General features: G+C 37.3%; 1 long non-coding RNA gene across 3 annotated transcripts in view; it reads left to right on the plus strand.

Annotated features, from left to right (window-relative positions):
• The window catches only part of LOC126944273 (uncharacterized), a 44,438-nt gene that overhangs the window by 14,551 nt on the left and 7,150 nt on the right, over nt 1-22,737 (plus strand). For 2 of the 3 annotated variants that reach the window (XR_007721993.1, XR_007721992.1), the window contains one exon: nt 2,997-3,037. The exons of the other annotated variant lie outside the window; for it this stretch is intronic. This is a non-coding gene — a long non-coding RNA (uncharacterized LOC126944273). The remainder of the gene's footprint in view (nt 1-2,996; nt 3,038-22,737) is intronic. 3 annotated transcript variants of the gene reach the window in all.

A 22,737-nucleotide genomic window follows, 5' to 3' on the forward strand; every position in this document is an offset into this window, starting at 1 on the left:
GCAGGTTGTTCTGTTTCCATGTAGTTGTGCAGTTTTGAGTGAGTTTATTAATCTTGAATTCTAATTTGATTGCGCTGTGGTCTGAGAGACAGTTTGTTGTGATTTCTCTTCTTTTATGTTTGCTGAGGATTGTTTTAATACCAATTATGTGGTCAGTTTTAGAATAAATGCGATGTGGTGATGAGAAGAATGTATATACTGTTGATTTGGGGTGTAGAGTTCTGTAGATGTCTATTAGTTCTGCTTGGTCCAGAGCTAAGTTCAAGTCCTGGATATCCTTGTGAACTTTCTGTCTTGTTGATCTGTCTAATATCAACAGTGGGGTGTTAAAATCTCCTTTATTTATTGTGTGGGAGTCTAAGTCTCTTTGTAGGTCTCTGAGGGCTTGCTTTATGAAGGAATACAGGGTGCTCCTGTATTGGGTGCATATATATTTAGGATAGTCTTCTTGTTGACTTGATCCCTTTACCATTATGTAGTGGCTTTCTTTGTGTCTTTTGATATTTGTTGGTTTAAAAGTCTGTTTTATCAGAGAGTAGGATTGCAACCCCTGCTTTTTTTGCTTTCCGTTTGCTTGGTAGATCTTCCTCCATCCCTTTATTTTGAGCCTTTGTGTGTCTTTGCATGTGAGATGGGTCTCCTGAATACAGCACACCGATGGGTCTTGACGCTTTTTCCAATTTGCCAGTCTGTGTCTTTTAATTGGGGCACTTAGCCCAGTTACATTTAAGGTTAATATTGTTATGTTTGAATTTGATCCTGTAATTATGATGTTAGCTGGTCATTTTGCCTGTTAATTGGTGCAGTTTCTTCATAGTGTTGATGGTCTTTACCGTTTGGCATATTTTTGCAGCGGCCGGTACCAATTGTTCCTTTCCATGCTTAGTGCTTCTTTCAGGAGCTCTTGTAAGGCAGGCCTTATGGTGACAAAAATCTCTCAGCATTTGCTTCTGTGTAGAGAATTGTATTTCTCCTTCACTTATGAAGCTTAGTTTGACTGGATATGAGATTCTGGTTTGAAAATGCTTTTCTTTACGAATGCTGAATATTGGCCCCCACTCTTTTCTGGCTTGTAGGGCTTTTGCTGTGAGATCTCCTTTTAGTCTGATGGGCTTCCCTTTGTGGGTAACCTGACCTTTCCCGCTGGCTGCCTGTAACATTTTTTTCGTTTCAAACTTGGTGAATCTGACAATTATGTGTCTTGAGGTTGCTCTTCTTGAGGTGTATCTTTGTGGTGGTCTCTGTATTTCCTGAATTTGAATGTTGGCCTGCCTTGCTAAGTTAGGGAAGTTCTCCTGGATAATATCCTGAAGAGTGTTTTCTAACTTGGTCCCATTCTCCCTGTCACTTTTTGGTACCCCAGTGAAACATAGATTTTGTCTTTTCACATAGTGCCATGTGTATTGGAGACTTTGTTTTTTTCTTTTCACCCTTTTTTCTCTAATCTTGTCTTTTCACTTTATTTCATTAATTTGATCTGCTGTCACTGATATGCTTTCTTTCACTTAATCAAATCAGCTATTGAAGTTTGTGCGTGTGTCACAAAATTCTCATTCTGTGGCTTTCAGCTCCATCAGGTTATTTAAGGTCTTCTCTACACTGTATATTCTAGTTAGCCACTCGTCTAACCTTTTTTTCAAGGTTTTTAGCTTCCTTATGGTGGGTTACAACATGATCCTTTAGCTTGGAGAAGTTTGTTATTACCAACCTTCTGAAGGCTACTTCTGTCAACTTGTCAAACTCATTCTCTGTCCATTTTTGTTCCCTTGCTGACAAGGAGCTGCAATTCTTTGGGGAAGAAGAGGCACTCTGTTTTTTGGAATTTTCAGCTTTTGTGCTCTGCTTTCTCCCCATCTTTATGGTTTTATCTATGGTCTTTGATGTTGGTGACCTAGAGATGGGGTTTTGGTGTCGGTGTTCTTTTGTTGCTGTTGATGCTATTGCTTTGTGTTTGTTAGTTTTCCTTCTAACGGTCAGACCCTTCAACTGCAGGTCTGTTGGAGTTTGCTGGAGGTCCACTCCAGACCGTGTTTGACTGGGTATCACCAGCAGAGGCTGCAGAACAGCATATATTGCTGCCTGATCCTTCCTCTGGAAGCTTCATCCCAGAGGGGCACCCACCTGTTTGAGGTGTCTGTCGGCCCCGACTGGGAGGTGTTTCCCAGTCAGGCTACACGGGGTCAGGGATCCGCTTGAGAAGGCAGTCTGTCCATTGTTGGAGTTTGAACACCGTGCTAAGAGAACCACTGCTGTCTTCAGAACTGTTAGACAGGGACGTTTAAATCTACAGAAACTGTCTACTGCCTTTGTTCTACTATGTTCTTCCCCCAGAGGTGAAATCTAGAGAGGCAGTAGGTCTTGCTGTGTGGCGGTGGCCTCTGCCCAGTTCGTGCTTCCCGGCCTCTTTGTTTACACTGTGAGTTACTCAGGCCTCAGCAATGGTGGACACCCCTGCCCCAATCAAGCTGCAGCATCGCAGGTCAATCTTAGATTGCTGTGCTAGCAGTGAGGAAGGCTCTGTGGGCATGGGATCCGCCAAGCCAGGCCCTGGGGTTATCTCCTGGTCTACTGGTTGCTAAGACTGTGGCAAAAGCACAGTATTTGGTCAGGAGTGTACCACTTCTCCATGTACACTCTGTCATAGCTTTCCTTGACTAGGAAAGTGAAATCCCCCGACCCCTTGTGCCTCCTAGGTGAGACGAGGCCATGCCCTGCTTCAGCTCACCTGCCGTGGGCTGCACCAACTGTCCAACCAGTGCTAATGAGAGGAAGCAGATACCTCAGTAGGAAATGCAGAAATCACCCGTCTTATGCATCGATCTCACTGGAACCTGCAGACTGGAGCTGTTCCTATTTGGCCATTTTGGAAGTGACCCAGTGTCACCGTTTTAATGTGTTTTGTATAATTTCATATTTGTAAAGTATATTCACCTTAGTCTAATAAGTGATATGATTTGTTATATTTTTTTCAGCTGGTTCTTTTTTTTTCACTGCAGAGATATTGCCAAAGCAGGACATAGAAGATTCACATAAAAAGGTAATAGTGAGAAAATATGAAGGCTGTGACCTTGATAATTTATACTTAAAGAAAGACTGGCAAGGTGTGATTAATTGCAAGGGGCAGAAGAGTAGTTATAATTGCCTTCATCGATGTTTACCAACAACCCATTGCAAAACATGCCAAGGCAATAAATGTGACAAAGCTTTTGAGTGGTGCTCAATTCTCAATGAAGATAAGAAAATTAATAGCAGAAAGAAACCCTAGAAATGAGAAAAATGTGGCAAAGACTATGTGGTTCTCAGGCCTCATTTTAAATAAGAGAACTCATACTAGAGGGAACCCCTACAAATGTGAAAAATATTGCAGAGCCTTTAAATGCTTCTCAGACCTTACTAAACATTAGAGAATCCATACTGGAGAGAAACTTTAAAAAGTGTGAAAGATGTGGCCAAGCCTGTGTTTGGTTTTCAGAACTTATTAGACATAAGAGAATTCATACTGGAGAGAAACCCTACAAATGCGAAGAATGTGCCAGAGGCTTTAGACGCTTCTCAGACCTTACCAGACATAGGAGAATTCATACTGGAGAGAAACCCTACAAATGTGAAGAATGTGGCAAAGTCTTTAGAAGCTTCTCAGACCTTAGCGGACATAAGAGAATTCATACTGGAAAGAAACCCTACAAATGTGAAGAGTGTGGCAGAGGCTTTAGAAGCTTCTCAGACCTTACCAGACATAAGAGAATTCATACTGGAGAGAAACCCTACAAATATGAAGAATGCAGCAGAGGCTTTAGAAGATTCTCAGACTTTACCAGACATAAGAGAATTCATACTGGGGAGTGACCTTACAAATGTGAAGATTGTGGCAAAGGCTTCAGTCGCTCCTCAACCCTGCCTCAGCCTCCCTAGTAGCTGGGACTAGAGGCATTCGCAACCAGGCCCAGTTAATTTTTGTATTTTTGGTAGAGATTGAGTTTCACCATTTTGGCCAGAATGGTTTTGATCTTTTGACCTCATGATCCACCCGCCTTGGCCTCCCAAACTGCTGGGATTATAGTCACAAGCCACCGCACCCGGCCGAGTCTGTGTCTCTTGAAAGCCTCTAAGAACTTGCGTTATAAATCCGGGTGCCTTTGTGTTGGGTGTGTATATATGTAGCATAGTTAGCCCTTTACCGTTCTGTAATCCCCTTTTTATATTTTCATAATCTTTGTTGATTTAAAGTCTGGTTTGTCTGAAACAAACTTTGCAACCCTTGCTTTTTCCTGTCTTTTTATATGCTTGGTAGGTTTTTCTGCATTCCTGTGTTTTCAGCCTGTGTGACATAAGTCTGGAAGGCAATACACCAGTGGGTCTTGATCCTTTATGTAGCTTGCCACTTTGTTTTCTTTGGGGCATTTAGCCCATTTACATTTAAGCTTAGTTTTGATAAGTGTAGATTTGAATCTATCATTATGATCATAGCCAGTTATTTTGCAGACTTCTTTATCGTATAAAACTAGTGATTTTGTTTTGCGGTTGCTTTATAGTGTCAGTGGTTTGTGTATTTCAATGTGTTTTTGTAGTGGCTGGTAATGGTCTTTCTTTTTTCCTATTTAGTGCTTTCGTTAGCAGTTCTTATAAGGCCAACCTGGTGGTAACAGGTTTCCTCAGCATCTGCTTATCTTAAAAGGATCTTCTTATCTCTTTTCTACTTTTGAAGCTTAATTTGGTCGGATATGAAATTTTGGCTAGAATTTTTTTAAAGAATGTTGAATATTGGCATCTAATCTCTTGGCAAATAGGATTTCTGCTGAAAGATTCATTGTTAGTCTGATGAGCCTCCCATTTGAAGCTATGTGCGGGGTCCCTGGATCTGTGCTGTTTTACCCTGCTTCATTGTCAGCAAACAGGGTTGTCTGATTTTCGAAGAGGCTACTCACATCTACCATGTACCAGAAAGCAATGGTGAATATTTGTGGATTAAAATCTCAGGGCTTGGTTTTTAAAAAGTGCAGTGTTATGGTCATTTTGGATCTGCTGGGTCTGGTGTTATCTTGCAGGGATCACAAGAGATGTGAATACATCTCTACCTGCAGCCCAAGAGATGATGGACACTGCATATCTCTTAGAGCAGGCAGCCATTAGCTAATCACACTTCTTGATTATGACCAGAAATGAAAGTGAGACTCAGAAAGAGAAGATAAAGTGCTTCAGAACAACACTGAACTCTGATTCTCATGGAGAGCAGCTGTCATTTTTCTGTGCACTGGAACATGAATTAAAATGAAGAATTTTACAAAGCAAAAGTTAATTCAAACCACATTTTTATTAGACTCCCTAAAGTTCAATTTTATAAGTAATTCAACATTAACTACCTTTTTCTGTATGTTTTTCAAAGTTTTTAAAAGTTCAATTTTATAAGTAATTCAACATTAACTACCTTTTTCTGTATGTTTTTCAAAGTTTTTTTGATCTTTTCAAAAATTAAAATTCCTATCTTATTTGAGAATAATTTATTTTTGAATATTTTTATTTGATTTATTTATTTTTTGAGACAGAGTTTTGCTTTCTTGCCGAGGCTGGAGTGCAGTGACGTGATGCTGGCTCACTGCAACCTCCGCCTTCCAGTTTCAAGCAATTCTCCTGCCTCAGCCTCCCAAGTAGTTGGAATTACAGGCACCCATGACCTCGCCTGGCTAATTTTTGTATTTTAGTAGAGATAGGGTTTCATGATGTTGGCCAGGCTGGTCTCGAACTGCTAACCTTGTGATCCGCCTGCCTCAGCCTCCCAAAGTGCTGGGATTAGAAGTGTAAGCCACTGGGCCTGACCTATTTTTAATTCTTATGGATACATAACAATTGTACATATATTCAGGGTACATGTAATATTTTGATAAGAGCATACAATCTGTTATAAAGTTAGTAATTGGGATATTCATCAGCTCAAATATTTTTTTGAAATTTTCTCTTTTAGCCATTTTGTAACATATAATGAATTATTGTTAACTGTTGACTCTATTGTGTTACCAAACCCTAGATCTTATTTCTTTTAACTGGTTTTTGCTTGTTTGTTTGTTTGTTTCTGTTCTCTTCTTTTGAGACAGTTTTACTCTCTCACCTAGGCTGGAGTGTAATAGTATGATCTTGACTCATTGCAACCTGTACCTCCTGGGTTTGAAAGATTCTCGTCTGTCAGCCTTATGAGTAGCTGGGATTACAGGCACACACTACCATGCCAGCTAATTTTTTTATTTTTAGTAAAAACAGAATTTTATGATGTTGGCAAGGCTGTTCTCAAACTCTTGGCCTCAGGTGATACACTCATCTCGGCTTCTCAGCATGAGCCACCATGCCCAGCCAACTGTATAATTCTTAATGCTTAATTCATATTTTTGCTAGTAGTTGACTTGACATTTCTTAGGAAAAAAGAGGCAGAAATATGAAGCAACATAGATATCTTCTGTTTTTTAAATCCTAAATATGTTTCCCAATACATAAGCACATGAAGAATAATCAGGGATCTCAAATACATTATGGTAAGTGAAAGAAACCAGATTGAAATATGGCAGAATGTACCACTGCATAGAGAGAAAATGTTAATTTTACTACAAGAATATAGTTTTTAAAAAAGAATATTCATAAAATGCACATGAATAGAGACAGAGAGTAGATTCATGATGGTCTATTGTCGAAAGTGGAAATAGTTTATTCTTTTGTGGCTTTTATAATGATAAACATACTAGAAATATTGAATGTGATATTATGCAAAGTTTAAAATAATGGCTTTTAAAAATAAGAATTCCATAGGATAAGATTGCTAAATTATTTTCTGAAAAACAGTTTACAAAATCTGAAAACCACATTAATTTCTTTTTGAAGAAATGTAAAATAGAGTTCTTGTATTTGACTGCTAGGTGTATTTGGTATATTTAGGTCAACAAATCTGTATAACTTGCTACTTCCGTCATTAACTGTCTTTTTTGTTTCATATGTTGGGATCTTTTTTAGGTGTATATATATTTATAATTGTTATGTCTTATTCATAGGTTTACATTTCTTCAAAATATAATGTCCTCATTTGTCACTTGTAACACTTTTGTCTTAATATTTATTTTGCTGAAGTATAGTCACCCTAGCTCTTTTAGTTACTATTTGTATAAAGTATCTTTAGGAATTCTTTTACTTACAACCTACAGAGAAGTCTAATGAGAGTCTCTTGTAGATAACAAAGTTGAATTATATTTATGTTTTTTAAACCATTCTGTCAATGTTTGCATTGTAATTGTACAGTTTATTTCTATTTAAAGTATTTACAAAAGATGGAATTCTACCATTTTGCTACTTATTTTTCTGTCATTTCCTTTTCAAATTTAGTCTATTTATTACTGACATTTTTATTCTATTGATATTTTTCAAGTCTACAGTTTTTATTCCCTTTTCAATTCCCTTTTGACTTTTTAAAGTTATTGTTTTCGTGATTAAGGATTATAACTAATCTTATGAATGTATGACCATGTATAATAAATGAATACCACTTGAAATCTGGTTTTATTACAACAGTTCATTCCACACAGACTTGTTTCTCCAACTATATGTGCTTCCAGCTTATATAATTATGCATTGCCTGAAATTAACATAGTTTTATAACTAATTCTGTGCATTAGTCTACTGAATCATATATTTAAAAATTTTTAAAGATGAAACAAGTTATGAAATGAAAATGTTTTCATAGTGGCATTTTTATTTTTGCATATATTTACTTTTACTGGTGTTACTTGTTCTCTTAATATGGCATTAAGTTATTTTATAGTGTGTCCTTTTATTTCAGCCAAAAAGATAGCCTTTATCATGCATTGCAGAGTGGACCTATTAGTAAGAAACTCTGTATAGTTTTTTAAAAAATATAAAAATGTCTTGATATCTCATTTATCTTTGAAGAATAGTTTGTGGAAAATAGAGTTCTTTGTTGACTTTTTTTTTCTTTTATCACTTTAAATATGTCATCCTGCTGTCTCATAACTTTATGGTTTCTAGCAAGAAATTAGTTCTTAATTTTACTATGAAACTTTGTATATGATGGGTCTTTATTACTGTTTTAAAGATTATTTTTGTCTGTAGGTTTTGAAAGTTTGTAATGTGTCTTTTGTGGAAGTCTTTGAGCGTATACAATTTTGAGCTCAGTTCTATTTTTGAATGTGTAGATTCATGAGTTTTATCATGTTTAGAAATTTATCTGCCATTATTCCTTTAATTTTTTTCTTCTGATTCTTTTACACTCCCCCTCTTCTTTTTGGATTTTCTATAATCCTTGTGAAGGCAATGTAATGATTTCTCATTAGTATCTTAGGGCCTTCTAATTTTTCTTAATTCTCTTTTGCCTAGTAGGTCTAAATAATTAAAATTGAGCAGACTTAAAACCTTGCTAATCCTTTTTTTCTTTCTTTTTTCTACTCATATCTGCTGTAGAGGCTTTCTGGTAAATTTTTTTCTTTCAGTGATTTTAACTTTTGACTTCAGATGTTTTTGTTTATTTTATAATTGCTGTCTCTATTGATACTTTCTATTTGATGACACATCATTTTCCCAATTTTTTTTCTTTTTTATGGTTTACTCTCTTTTTCAGCATATTTAAGTCCATTGATTTAAAGACTTTTAAATCTCTTTCAATGTCTAGGGTATCTCTAGGACTGTTTCTATTAATTTGTTATCATGTTAATGAGTGATTTTTTTGCCTGCCTTTTGCTGTTTTTGAAAACTGTACATTTTGATATTATAATATAATAACTTTGAAATCATATTATTTTTAATCCTTTGGATTTTTGTTTTTCATGATTATTTATATTTGTTTAATGAGTTTTCAAAGGTATTTTTGTAAATATTCTTTGTTGTGTATGGAATAAAAGTCTCTGTTTCATTATCTTTATGAGCTAGTAATTTGACAGAGATTTTCTCAAATGCTTGCTCACCCAAAACATTTTAATTATTGCAGCTCAGCTTACAAACCAGGAAGATAACATCTTCACCTTTTTTTTTTTCCTATTTGTGCTGAGTTTGAGTATTACTTTGTTCTTACACTGCCATAAAGGAGTGCCTGAGACTGGGTAATTCATAAAAGAAATAGGTTTAATTGAGTCACGGTTCTGTATGACTGCAGTGGCCTCAGGAAATTTACAATCATGGCAGAAAGTGGAGGAGAAGCAAGTACCTTCTTCACAAGGTGGCAGGAGTGAGAGAACAGAAAAAGCTACCATTTATAAAACCAGCAGATCTCGTGAGCTCACTGTCCTGAGAACAGCATGGGGGAAACTGCACCCATAATCCAATCACATCTTTCCCTCAACATGTGGGGATTGTAATTCGAGATGAGATTTGAGTTGGGTCACAGAGCCAAACCATATTAGAGGGTAAAGCAATCATGACTGATAACGTCTTCTTAGAGCTTTTCTGAACACTGACCTTACCCATGCCTAGTCCTGAGCAGGCATATGGGCTTCTGGATTCTCAGAAATATGTGGACAGTTTTCAGAGCCCTTATCCCCAGGGATTTTATTTTCCAGTCTTCCTATTCTACATGACTCTTGTATTTTCCAACTGATATTTTTCCTCCAGGTTTGATGTGTAGTTAATTTGCCTTTGCATGTTTGTGCCAAATATTAGTTGATTGGTTGTAAGTTATGGTGGTTCATTTTTAATATAGGTGTTTACTGCTATAAATATATCTGAGCAGGTTTTTGCTGTGTCTCATATGTTTTGATATGTTGCTTTATTATTTATCTGAAAATATTATCCAATTATTTTGACACGATGGCTATTTAGTGTGTTGTTCGATTTCCAGATATATGTAATTTTCCCAAATTTTCTGCATTGACTTCAATTTACTTTTTTTTTTTTTTTTTTTTTTTTGAGACGGAGTCTGTTGCCCAGGCTGGTGTGCAGTGGCGTGATCTCCACTCACTGCAACCTCTGCCTCCCGGGTTCACGCCATTCTCCTGCCTCAGCCTCCCATGTAGCTGGGACTACAGGCACCCACCACCACGCCCGGCTAATTTTTGTATTTTTAGTAGAGACGGGGTTTCACCATGTTAGCCAGGATGGCTAATCAGGAGTCTCGATCTCCTGACCTCGTGATCCGCCCGTCTCGACCTCCCAAAGTGCTGGGATTTCAGGCATGAGCCACCACACCTGGCCTTTTCTTTTGATAGAGATTGGGTCTTGCTCTGTTACCCAGGCTGGATGAATTCAACTTAAAAAACAATTCTGCATATAAATGAAGTCATGTGGTATTTGCCTTTCTGTGTTTGGCTTATTTCACTTAGAATAATTTCTTCCAGATTAATCCCTGTTATCATAAATGGCAAGATTTTCTCCATTTCTGTAGCTGAATATTATTCTACTATGTAGAGAATATGTGTGTAGATACATACATATATATACACCTATATATGTACACACACACATTTACACAACACAATGTCTTTATTCATCTATTGATGGACACTAAGGTTGTTTCCATATCTCAGCCATTGTGAATAATGCTGCAGTGAACATGGGAGTGCAGGTATCTCTTTGAGATACTGATTTCCTTTCCTTTGAATACATAACCAGATGTGGGACTGCAGGGTCACATGGTAGTTCTAGTTTCAGTTTTTTGAGGAACCTCCATACCGTTTTCCATAATGGCTATACTAATTTATATTCTCAATAATACACAGGGTTCCCATTTCTCTACATCCTTGCCAACACTTGATTTTCTGTCCTTTTGGTAACAGTTATTCTGACAGATGTGAGGTAATGTCTCACAGTGGTTTTGATTTGCATTTTCCTGATAAATGACGTTGAACCTCTGTTCATGTACCAGTTGGCCACCTGTATGTCTTCTTTGGAATAATGTCTATTCAGATCCTTTGCTCATTTTTAAACCAAGTTATTCATTTTCTTGCTATTGAGTTGCCTTCCATACATATTTTGGATACTGATCACTTTTCAGATGTACAGTTTGCAAATATTCTTCCCCATCCCTTTGGCTGTCTCTTCACTCTGCTGATTATTTCCTTTGTTGTTCAGAAGCTTTTTATTTTAATAGTGTCTCACTTGTTTATTTTTGCTTTTGTTGCCTAGGTTTTTGGTTTCATATCCAAAAAATCATTGACCAATGACACGGAGGTTTTTCCCTGTGTTTTCTTCTAGGAGCTTTATGGTTTCAGGTCTTTAATCCATTTTGAGTTCATTATTATATATGGTATAAGATGAGAGTCCAAGTCCATTCTTTTGCATGTGGATATCCAACCTTCCCAATACTATTTATTGAAGAGACCATCCTTCTCCTCATTGTGTATTCTTGGTGTCCTTATCAAAGATTAGTTTATTGCATATGTTTGGGTTTATTTCTAGACTCTATTCTGTTCCATTGGTCTATGTGTCTGTTTTTATGCCAGTACCATATTGTCGTACTGTTGGAATTCCTATGGCTCTGTAACATAGGCTGGTTGCTATTTTTATTGTTATATTCACAGATTCCTATCCATAAATGCTGGTAAAGAGTGAATGATAAGCTGGCCTAATAAAAATTGGCCAAAAGCTGCTGTTTCATGCTGGTAGGTCTACGGAATACATCTTTTTTCTCTGTTATGAGAAAATTAAGTCCCCACTGAGGCCTGGTATGGGGGCTCACACCTACAATCCTAGCACTTTGGGAGGCTGAGGCAGGAGGATCACTTGAGGCCACGAGTTCGAGACCAGCTGGTCAACGTGGCAAGACACTCTCTCTACTAAAACTACAAAAATTAGCTGAGCGTGGTGGTGCACACCTGTAAACCCAGCTACTTAGGAGGCTGACACACGAGAATTGCTTGAATGCAGGAGGTAGAGGTTGTAGTGAGCCAAGAGTGAGCCACTGCACTCCAGCCTGGGTGACAGAATGAGACCCTATCTCAAAACAAACAAACAAACAAACAAAAGTAAGTTACTGAGATTGTTCGTTATCATAAACCTGACTTTCAACTTTCAGGTACATAAGCTTGATGTATTTTCTTCAAAACTACACCATGAAGACTCAAGCCATGCTTCTGGTTTGAGGAAGAAGAAAGCTCATAAAAAGTTGCCCACTTTTTATTCAACTCAGGATATTATTCAATTATATGCTTTTAGAGAGAAATGACTGCAATGCTAGGCCCTCTCCTTAGATTTTAAAGCTAACCTGAATTAGAACTTAGGAAAGAGTTTCAGCATAAATTCACACTGCTTAGTCTTGCATTTCTAAGTGCTTTTGATGTGATCCCTCAGTTAGTATGTGATCCCCCAACATCACTGTTAGGAACACTTAGCACAGGATAAGTAACAAATAGAGTTACTGAAAGTGGGATTTTATTATATCATTGTCTACTTTTGTATGTTTGAAATTTTTTATAATATAAAACACACACACACTCAGAGTGATTAAAAAAGGAAAAAAGTACTTAAATACTTAAAGTAAACTCACCACTTTAGAATTCTCTTTGTATCAGAAAGCTTGCTGGTAAGCTGCAAATACCAAAGGTGGCAGTGTGAAATGAATCCGCTGATTGCCAGCAGCTCCAAAATGTTTTCGTGCTGTATTCAAAATCTGACCCAAAAGCATTAAAGAAAAAAAAATTTCCAAACTATGATTAATCATTTGTGAAATAAATGTGGGCTCCAATCATCATTGCTAACATTTTGTGAACATATACAATGTACCATACTTTATGGTAGGCAATTTACATATATCTTATCTCCTCAAGTTGTCACAACAACCCAGAGACAGATACAATCCCATTTCACAAATGGGGAAGCGTGAGTTTCAAAGAGGTTGTATAACCTGCCCAAGGTAGCAAGTTAGAAGCAAAGATATGTTTAAATATATTTTCATGTGATAGTTTGCTAAGAATGATGGTTTCCAGCTGCATCCATATCCCTACAAAGGACACAAACTCATCCTTTTTTATGGCTGCATAGTATTCCATGGTGTATATGTGCCACATTTTCTTAATCCAGTCTGTCACTGATGGACATTTGGGTTGATTCCAAGTCTTTGCTATTGTGAATAGTGCCGCAATAAACATACGTGTGCATGTGTCTTTATAGCAGCATAATTTATAATCCTTTGGGTATATCCCCAGTAATGGGATGGCTGGGTCATATTAGCAAACTATCACAAGAACAGAAAAGCAAACACCGCATGTTCTCACTCATAAGTGGGAACTGAACAATGAGATCACTTGGACTCGGGAAGGGGAACATCACACACCGGGGCCTATCATGGGGAGGGGGGAGGGGGGAGGGATTGCATTGGGAGTTATACCTGATGTAAATGACGAGTCGATGGGTGCTGATGAGTTGATGGGTGCAGCACAGTAACATGGCACAAGTATACATATGTAACAAACCTGCATGTTATGCACATGTACCCTAGAACTTAAAGTATAATAATAATAAAAAATAAATAATAAAAATATATATATATATTTTCATACACACATGTGCAAAGTATGCTGCATTGATAAAGAATGTAGGCTCTGGCCCAGGTGTGGTGACTCACGTCTGTAATCCCAGCACTTTGGGAGGCCAAAAGTGGACAGATCAGTTGAGGTCTGGAGTTTGAGACCAGCCTGGCCAACATAGGGACACCCTGTCTCTACTGAAAATACAAAACTTAGCTGTGCGTGGTGGCACACACCTGTAATCTCAGCTACTCAGGAAGCTGAGGCAGTAGAATTGCTTGAACCCAGGAGACGGAGGTTGCAGTAAACTGGGATCATGCCACTGCACTCCAGCCTGGGTGACAGAGCAAGATTCCATCTCAACAAAAAAGAAATGAAACGAAAAGAAAGCTGTGAAGATAGACTCACAGACTCACATTTAAAAGTAGATGCTAATACTACATGTGTGGCCTTGGGCAAATTATTTACCTTCTCTTAGCCACAAGTTTCTGTAAACTCCTAGTGTTGTTGGGAAGATCAAACGATGCATGTGAAGTCTCACCACTACTTAGCACAAGGCATGTGCTCAGTAATATTAAATATTACTATGATACAAAACAACTATATGCATATTACTGGTACAACACATCTCCTCATTCAAAAAATAATAAGATCGTTTAAATCAAGGAAAATGCTAATATACTTTGAAAGAGCCACTTGTGAAATATTCTATGAATTCTGTGTTTTTGTTGGATTTTTTTCTGAAATGGCACAATGTATAGCCAATTCAGAAAAATTACAAGGAAAACAGAGAGTTCATAAAATATTTTTAATATGTGTGACACAATGACATTCAGGTTTTGTGAAATTCAATGATATGGTAGATGAATAAGAGAATACATTTCCCCTACGGGTAGTCAGAGCTAATGACCCTATCATTAAAGATCTCTATACATGGGAATAACCAATCAGCCACATGCAGAAGGCATACTTTCTTTCTTTCTTTTTTTTTTTTTTTTTTTTTGAGACAGTTTCACTCTTGTTGCCCAGGCTGGAGTGCAATGGTGTGATAGCCACTCACTGTAACCTCCACCTCCCAGGTTCAAGTGATTCTCCTGCCTCAGTCTCCCAAGCAGCTGGGATTACAGGCACCCACCACCATGCCCGGCAAACTTTTTGCATTTTTAGTAGAGATGGGGTTTCACCATGTTGGCCATGCTGGTCTCAAACTCCTGATCTCAGGTAATCCACCCACCTCAGCTTCCCAAAGTGTTGGGATTACAGGCGTGAGCCACCACGCCCAACCAAAAGGCATACTTTCTAACTACTACATTTGGTATGCAATAGAAAATGTAAACACACACACACACACAGTCTCACACAGAAACATAAGGGAATCAGTTAACATACTCAGACAGTCACTCTGTACAGATCACATAGCTCACAGTGCACAACACCACAGTCCTGGAATGTTTGTCACTAAGCCAAGACAAAGACCATCACACTACCAATAGCAGTCAGCCTCTTATTTCACACTGATTATGAAGAAGTACAGGAGTGTCAATTACAATGAAGGAAGTCAACAGAATGAGATGAGACAGGACGTCCTCAAGCAAATGTCTTTTTCATCATAGCAGCCTAACAGCCTTATGCATCCAAGAATGGTTAAACTACTTTGCCCAAACAATAATTAAGCAGCCAACCATGCTAACCCTTCACTAAAATAAATTACCTAGTATCGGTCACTGATACCCCTACTCAGACAACATGTTTTATCCATTTCATGAAGATTTCCTGTGGACTAATAATAAAGAGAGAATCTCATGTGATTGTTCTTTATCAGAAAAAAAAGTTAAGAAAAAGGTAAAATGAATTTTTAAATCTTTCATCAAAAAACAAAAACTCAATATGACAAATATAACTTATACTCGCAAATTTGGAAAAGTAAAATTAAATATGAGAATTGTATTTCTTATAAAGTTTATTATAAGCAATACACAGTTCAGAAAAAAATGAACATGGAATAATTATGGGCACTCAGGTAAAAGAAGACAGAGTTTTTGTAATTCTCAGTCTTCAAAAGAAATTGGAGCAACTGAATTGTTATTCACATGCTCCAGAAGTTTACAAACAATTATGTGTTTATATATAAAGTAAAAGCTCATGGATGCCATGAATCTTTTCTTTTTATTTTTCATTTTATTGTTATTATGTTTTGAGATGGAGTCTCGCTCTGTTGCCCAGGCTGGAGTGCAGTGGCACAATCTCAGCTCACTGCAACCTCCGTTCTCCTGGTTCAAGTGAATCTTTAATTCAGTCGCAATTCCTTCAAAACCATTTAAGACCAGAAGGTGAATTAAACCATTTTAAGCACTTCAACATGTGATTTCACGAGGAGCTGATACAGGGTTATAGTAAGAGTAAACTCATACCAAGTCCTGCTGGTCAGGGTCATCAGAGCACCGCAGATGAATGAAGCAGCCCACAAGGCTCTGCTCATCAGCAAAGTCTCCTGGATCAGGGTCCTCTACAAGCTGATCTGGCTGATCTTGAATCAACGTGGATACCCAATTCATGATGGAATCCCCCTGTAACATGCGAGGCACAAGAAACCCACTGATGGGAAACCATTGGCATATAAAGCCACTGTCAAAAATGTTACCACTTATAAAATTACAATACAATATCAACAAGATATTCCTTTTTTGGATAGAAAGTCGATACACATGTATGTCATACACACATATACAGACAAAAGTCTGGACAGATATGCACAAAATGTTAATTAACAGTGGTTATTCTCTATCTGGTGGAATTATAAATGTTTTATGATTCTTTATACATCTCCCATTTTCTAATTTATATAATGAATAAGTTACTTGTAAATTTTCTTTAGTATTGAATTACCCTCCCCTCCCATCTCAGGTATCTAGGTCCATAGTCTAAAATTGTAACACTGTTGCCCTAAAATAGCATGTAGGTATTCTCTTACCTGGTCTTGAGAGACAATTTCTGTATTATAATCCAGAACGTTACTAAGCACATAACAACTCATGCTCTTTCTGGACTCATAGTCAAAGTACTCAAAGAGTGGATGAAAATGTTTTAATTTCAAGACTGTTAAAATATTATTGTAAGTGTCAACTGGCATTTTCAAAAGTCTGGTGAGTTCCTTTGAAACTGCACTGCTGGTAGCAACACTACAAAAAGAAAAACAGAAGTCTTAATGAATAAAATTAACTTTCTCTATGCACAAATAGCACTTGTTCCATAAGAATTTGAAATTTTTCATTACACATTAAAGGAAATGGGTCAAGTGAATCATACCACCAGCAGAGTATAACAACCTCCTTTCAAGAGGATAAAAATGCTTATCTAATCACAAATATATGTTCATCTATTATTTTTCTGTTGATACAAAACTAGATACAGTTTCCAACTCATGAACAGATGGTATAGCTGGAGTTAAGATGACTGTCTAGACTTCGATGACATTTCTAAGGGAAGTATTTTAACTGGTAGTTTGGTTCCCAGGGGGCAGCCAACAAGTATTGTATATTCACGATGAAAACAAGTAGGAAGAAAATCCATGCAAAACCAGCAATTCGACACAATAGAAAAATATATAAACTATTTCTTCTGCATCAGATGTTGGTGATTAAGGAAAAGCAGGCTGACTGACTTTTAGGTAGTGGTTAGTAAAATCATTCTGTAGATATTGAGGCATGTTGGGACATTTATTACAACCTCATTAGAGGTAGTTATTTCTAATTATTTTCTCTATTTTTACTTTAAAATTCACTTGGGTGGAAAGACATAAATACATCACTTAGTTTTTTTAATTTAAAATTTTTTAATTTTTAATTTTATGTTTTATTAGAGATGGGGTCTTGCTATGTTGCCCAAGCTGTTCACAAACTCCTGGGCTCAAGTGATTCTCCTAACCCAGTCTCCTGAATAGCTGGGATTACAGGTGCAAACCACCACACCTGGCACATCATTTAATTTTCTCTCACACTTATTCCGTATCTGGACTTGTTTTCAGTTCACACACACATAAAACCAAAAATGACTGAGAGAAAAAAGGTAATACAAAGCGGGGGAAAAAAGAAGAAATTTTCTTGATGCAGGTAAACCACTAGAAAGGAGATAGAAAGGAGGGAGATTACATGATGTAAAATTCTGTAGAATATGGGCGGGGGAGGCGGGCCTGGCTTAACCCAAGTCCAGAGCAATGGGGAATGGGACAGGAAGGGAACTGCTGGGGAGGGTAACAGGATCAGAGCTGCTCACAGTGGCCACTAGAGGACGCCATAGGCCTAGGATAGAACAGCTGAGGAGGTTTCAAGTTGGAAACAGTACTGTTGATAGGTTCTTTGAAGGTATCAAAATCAAAGCTCAAAATAGAAAAGATATTTAAACAAATTTAATTCTGCACCTTTAATATACATACGCCCCTCATTTTCCACCATGTATTCATTCATAGGAAAACACCAATTATGGAAATAAATACTATCTGACAAAAGTTTCCTTACCAGTTTAAGAACCAACTCATTCATAAGAACTCATTTCATACTCAATACAGCAAGCTCGTCCAACCCGCGGCCCACAGGCCGCATGCAGCCCAGCATGGCTTTGAATGTGGCCCAACACAATTTTGTAAACTTTCTTAAAACATTATGAGTTTTTTTGTGATTTTTTTTAAAGCTCATCAGCTATTGCTAGTGTTAGTGTATTTTACGTGTGGCCCAAGAAAATGCTTCTACCAATGCACCCCAGGGAAGCCAAAAGATTGGATGCCCCTGATACACAGAAAGAGATCCAAATTGAAGACACTGGTCCCTGAAGACTTCATATGGTCCATAGGTACCACAATTTCATTAATATACACAACCAAGTAATTGGTCACTACTTTCTGCCCCTAGTAGTGCTAAGCATGACAATCTTAATGCATGATTAAAACAAGACCAACGCCAGCAGTTCAAAAAACAATTGAGAAAGAAAAGCAAATCTAGGACAAAAATGTCTTCATGAGGATTTTTACAAAAATGTAACTTACTGTTCAAGGTTGAGCTTATTGAATATCTCCACTGTTGTTTCTAGAACTTTATCAACATAGTCCACACGATCAGGGTAATATTTCATGGCAAGATTAATGAGAGAGACACGTAAAGATACAACATCCTCTGAAGGCATGTCTTGTCTAGACCGGAATGTTTAGAAAACCATACAATTTATTTTAAACAATCGTAAAAGGAAGGCAGAGAAGTTTCAAAGTTTTGAGAACTTAGGAGAAACCTACAGAAACCTGTATCACTGTAGCCCCCTGCTGTGAAAATACATCAAAAAGTTTAATATCCCCTTGGATTCCAGGTCTATCTTCACAGTGGGCAAATAAAGCTAATCTAAAAAAAACCAAAAACCCTTTATTTTAAAAGATATAGGGTTTGGATAGTGAGATCATGGATGACATCTTATTCTTTATTACTTTTCTTTATTTCGTATGAGCCCAAAAGATTTTTAAGTCGATCATTCCCTCAATGTTTTGAGACAAAGTCTCCCTCTCTCGCCCAGGCTGGAGTGCAGTCATGCACTCTCCTCTCAAGGAAACCTTCACCCGCTGGACTCAAGCTATCCTCCCACCTCAGCATCCTGAGTAGCTGGGGCTAACAGCATGTGCCACCACGCCCAGCTAATTTTTGTGTTTTCTGTAGTGATGGCATTTTGCCACGTTGCCCAGCATAGTATTGAACTGGACTCCAGCAAGCCTCCCTCCTTGGCCTCCCAAAGTGCTGGGATTACAGATGTGAGCCACTGCACCCAGCCTCCTCAATTCATTTTTAACTAAACAGTTTTGCCAATGAAATGTTTTTACATCAGCATTCATATTTCATACCATACTAAGTAGATTTTCAACAAGATAATTCTCTCAAACTCTTTGAAGCATAATTAAGTAGATATGGACAGAAATGCATTAAAGTGACAAATATATTCAACAACCATGATTTAAATAAATAATCTTTAAAAAATAAGAGCACATAGACTATTTTAAGATACTGCATTTTTACTACTTAAAGTTTGAAATACAACTAAGTCTAAAATTCATAAAATTAACTTTTATTTCCCACATCTTAAATTACTCAAAATAATGTCTGCTTCATTATCATTATCTGTTTGTCACAGTCACAACTACATCCACATTTTGTTACGCCCAGAAGCATCACTACTGACAGAGATGGGTAAGTGACATTACAGGCAACACAGGAAAATCCAGTTACTAGCTTCCTTTAAGAGGGGGCCCAATCAGTATGGGATTTTTGCTGCCCAGGATCGAGCTGATAATTTGGAAAATTTTGTAATCTAAATTCTCAGACTTTAAACCTAATTACTTAGTTTTTTAAAAAACGTACAAAATGTGTCTGCAGAGACAAATCTTCACTTAGGTTTCTGGTTTCATGACAATGCTTACAAGTAGTGGGACAGACATTCTGTACTACTACACAACACAGCTGCAAAAAAGTCACCCATTGACCAAGCGCGGTAGCTCACGTCTGCAATCCCAGCACTTTGGGAAGCTGAGGCAGGCGGATCATTTGAGCTCAGGAGTTTGAGATCAGCCTGGCCAACCTGGCAAAACCCCGTCTCTGCTAAAAATACAAAAATTACCAGGCATGGTGGTGCATGTCTGTAATCCCAGTTACTCTGGAGGCTGAGACACTAGAATCACTTGAACCCTGGAGTCGGAGGTTACAGTGAGCCCAGATAGCGCCACTGCACTCTAGCTTGGGTGACAGAGTCAGGCTCTGTCTGAAAAAGAAAAATCTAAGAAAATAAAATTTAAAGTGGATGTACTAAACTTATTTGATACTTAAAATTTTTTCTTTAAGAAAATGTGATGATAGAGTGATTACTTGAACATTTTCAATCATCTGTATCTTATGGCTACTCTAAATCAAATGAGTTCCCACTGCAAGATATGGTAAAAAACAAAATTTTGTTCTTCAATATGATCTTTGGATGTGTACAATTTAAACAATAAGTCTGTACAATGTCTTTAAATGTCAATTAAATGCACAGAATAAATATGTTGATTATCTTCATGTCTCCTGCACATTTCAGTTAAGCCTCTTTCATGTCTAACCGAGGCATGTACCTAGTACTCATACTCACAAAGCTACATTATTTATAGTATAATTAAATTAAGATCATTGGTATGATAAAGATGTAACAGAAACAAATAATTCAAAAAATGTTTAAAATTCATTATTCCCAAGTCCGAGCATGTGTCCTCCAGTGCCGGAAGGTCTTACGTATCAATTAAAGCAATGATTATGTTTTTCACGTTTACATTCTGGTGTAACTCAGCACAGGCCCAAAGAAAAGGATTCTAAGTCTGGAGGTGAAATTCATCAGGGAAAACCTGAGAATCAAATGATCAATACAAGTAAAAGTATTTCACATAATATTCTGAACTCACATATGGTAAAGTTCACATTTGTGGGGAAAAAACACTGTAATCTTATACAACTAATAATAATAATCTTATACACATTACTTCTGAACCTCTCTACTAAACACAAGCTCAGACAGAAATATTCCAATAAACAAAGTGCACCTACAATTAAACTAAAGCTACAGAGACCGAGAAAACTCAGATGACTCATTCCTACAGTTTGGAGGAAAACAAACCACATTGATACAAAGACCAAGTTATAAGTCAGAAACAGAAAATCTTGTTTTTAAATTATTTTTAGAAGAAGCAAGATTACATAAAAAAAGAAGCATTAAAAAATGATTTCAATTTTTTATAGAAATGGCATCTTGCTATGTTGCCCAGGCTGGTTTTGAACTCCTGGCCTCAAGAGATCCTCCCACCTTCAACTCCCAAAGTGCTGGGATTACAAGTGTGAGTCACCACACCCAGCAAGGAAAGTTCTTTATTCAGGAAAGCTTATTTCCTATTCCTTCAAAATGTTTTCAAAACAATTAAATTTAATGAAAGATAAAAAAGGTCCTTTAAAAAAATGAAATAAATGTTCCCACCTACCTGAATAATACACTCCATGAGATATTCTTTAGCCAGAGCATCCCTACAGTTTACAACTTCTCCAATATGCCAGTCAAAACAATATAAAAGAGAAAAAAAACACATGTAAGAGTTAAAATCTGTTTTCAAAATCTTAAACTAGTAACACATTTGAACTACTAACTTGAACATTGTATTTGAGATTTTTCTCACCAAGACTTCACTTCTAAACTTTAAAAGCTATTTCCTTTTTGAGACAAGGTCTTGTTCTGTTGCCCAGGCTGGAGTGCAGCAGGACACTCTCCACTTAATGCAATGTCCACCTCCTGGGCTCAAGCCATCCTGCCACCTCAAGCCTCCTGAGTAGCTGGGACTACAGGTACATTCCACCATGCCCAGCTAATTTTGGTAATTTTTGTAGAGATGGGGTCTTCCTATGGTGCCCAGGCTTGTCTCAAACTCCTAGACTCAAGTGATCCATCTGCCTTGGCCTCTCAAAAGTGAGTTTTTTTCTCCATGGCTTGTGCTTTTTTGTGTATCCTCAGAAATCTTTGTCTAATCCTAGGTCATAAAGATTTCCTCTGTGTTTTCTTCTAACAGTTTTAGGTTCTATATTTAGGACTCTGATCGATTATTGTGTTTTTTCTATACGGTATGAGGGATGGGTCAAGGTTCAGGATTTTGTGTTTGTTTGCATATAAACATCCAATTGTTCCAGAATCATTTGCTGAAAAGGTTGCCTGTGTACTTTTATAAAAAATAACTGATCATAAATATCTGGGTCTATTATGGATTGTCTAGTCAGAGATGTGTAAACTGAGCTGCTGCTTGTTTTTACAAATAAAGTTTTACTGGAACACAGCCATGCCCATTCACTTCCATATTGTCTGTGGCTGCTTTTGCACCATATCTGTAGTGTTAGTAGTTGTAGACCAGGGTTGTCCAATCGTTTGGCTTGAAGAAGAATTAGAAGAATTGTCTTGGACCACACATAAAATACACTAATAATAACTGATGAGCTTTTAAGACAAAAAAGCAAAAAATCTCATGTTTTAAAGTTTTCAAACTTGTATTGGGCCACGTTCCAAGCTGCCCTAGGCCGCAGGTTGGACAAGCTTGTTGTACAGCGTAAGTCTTGCAAAGTAAAAAACCATTTATTATCTGGTCCCTCACAGGTAAAGTTTGCCATTCCCTGTTTTATTCCCCTCCACTGATTTGTGTGTCTATCCTTTTCACCAATACCACACAGGCTCTCACTGTAGCTTTAAATCATGAATTCGGGTTGTTTGG

Source organism: Macaca thibetana, chromosome 20 (genome assembly GCF_024542745.1).
Source record: "Macaca thibetana thibetana isolate TM-01 chromosome 20, ASM2454274v1, whole genome shotgun sequence".
Classification (NCBI taxonomy): Eukaryota; Metazoa; Chordata; class Mammalia; order Primates; family Cercopithecidae; genus Macaca; species Macaca thibetana.